Here is a 1,476-nt window from a genome sequence, read left to right on the forward strand (position 1 = left end):
TGGCTAACACTCCATTGCTTGTGCAATGAGTAGCGGAAACCGAGTAGGACCAAGTAGGAGCTGGTACATATATCGAGAACCTTGGCAAGGGAACTTAGCATAAGCCAAGGCAGTGTTGGTCCGATAAACAAGGTAAGCAAGCAAATTGGAAAGGAAAAATTTTGTGGCTTACAACAGGTTGATATGTTAATGGTACCTTAGGGTGTCGGTCATGGCATTGAACACACTGGAGCACTTAGACCAAGTGCAATGGTTGAGTGGCACGGATGCCAATTTTTGGAGGCTAGTAAGTCCCTAAGTCCAAAATAGGACGTATGGAGGTTGTGAGTGAGACTCCTCCAAGTGGTCGAAGGCGTGGTTAGGTGACTAAAGTAGAATGGAAAATTTAGTCGCTTACAATTTGGAATCGGAACTGTTCCTTAGTCCGACTTTTATTGGTGCTCAAGTATATCACCACTGGAGCTGGCATTGAAAGGTCCTAGGAGTGGGCCTATCCTTGAGGAGTAGGTCGGGAAGACATGACTCTACACTACAGTTTATGTGTGAACTTGTAGGCGAAGTGGTGAATAGAAAAATGCCAATAATGGAACGGTTTTGGGATCTTGGGAATAGTATAAAGTTATCCTTAGAGAGTTGAAGATGTGATCCAAATGAGCGTTTGACTTAGCAAACTGGCTAATATAGTTGTGGTAAACAACTATAGTTGGGATCACAGGAAATATAGAGATTCCAAAGCAATAAAGGAGTCACAAAACTATCCTCATATAGTTGAGGTTAGTACTCATGAATGTGAGACCAGGATTAATGACTGTGGGAGGTTAAATATGGAAGAGGACACAAGTCCTTGGAATGGTAGCCGGGGCTACCTTTAATAGATGCTGGAACAACCCAAGGAATTGGGGGTGTACTTAGATCATGAGTTTGTATCCGCATCACATGGACAAGTAGTCCTAAAGGGTAAAGGTTGCCCTCAGAGAACAAATTATAGTGTTGGAATAACACTTATAATGGTTGTTCTGGTGAGTAGAACATGAATACAAGAAGTTGTATTCCAATGAGCTGGCACGTCAAAAGTAAGATCTTATAGGTCAGGGGATTATGAAAAGTCCAAAAGGCTAAATGACTTAAGTGGAGTCAAGGAATGGTTCTAAAGGACTGATGGAAGCATTTGGATTGAGGTGTGTTGTGCTCCACGAAAGATAGGGAGGATCATAAGATCCAAGTATGAGAACGGTGGGTAGCTTATGGGTGGCAGAATGTGCCATACTAAAGTCATGGGAAAGGTGTTCCCAGAAGAAGCAACTTTGGTGCAGAGTTGTGTGCAAACACTATGGTGTAGTGCTAACGGATAGTTAGCACAAGAAACGACCAGGTTGGTCTTGGCAAAGACTTAGACACAAGTGCAAAGTGTTATAAAGGCAGACTCATGGAGCCGATGGTGTGGAGACACCAAATGGGCCAAGGTGTGATACCTTG

The sequence above is a fragment of the Selaginella moellendorffii genome, unplaced genomic scaffold (assembly GCF_000143415.4).
Source record: "Selaginella moellendorffii unplaced genomic scaffold, v1.0 SELMOscaffold_220, whole genome shotgun sequence".
NCBI classification, from domain to species: domain Eukaryota; kingdom Viridiplantae; phylum Streptophyta; class Lycopodiopsida; order Selaginellales; family Selaginellaceae; genus Selaginella; species Selaginella moellendorffii.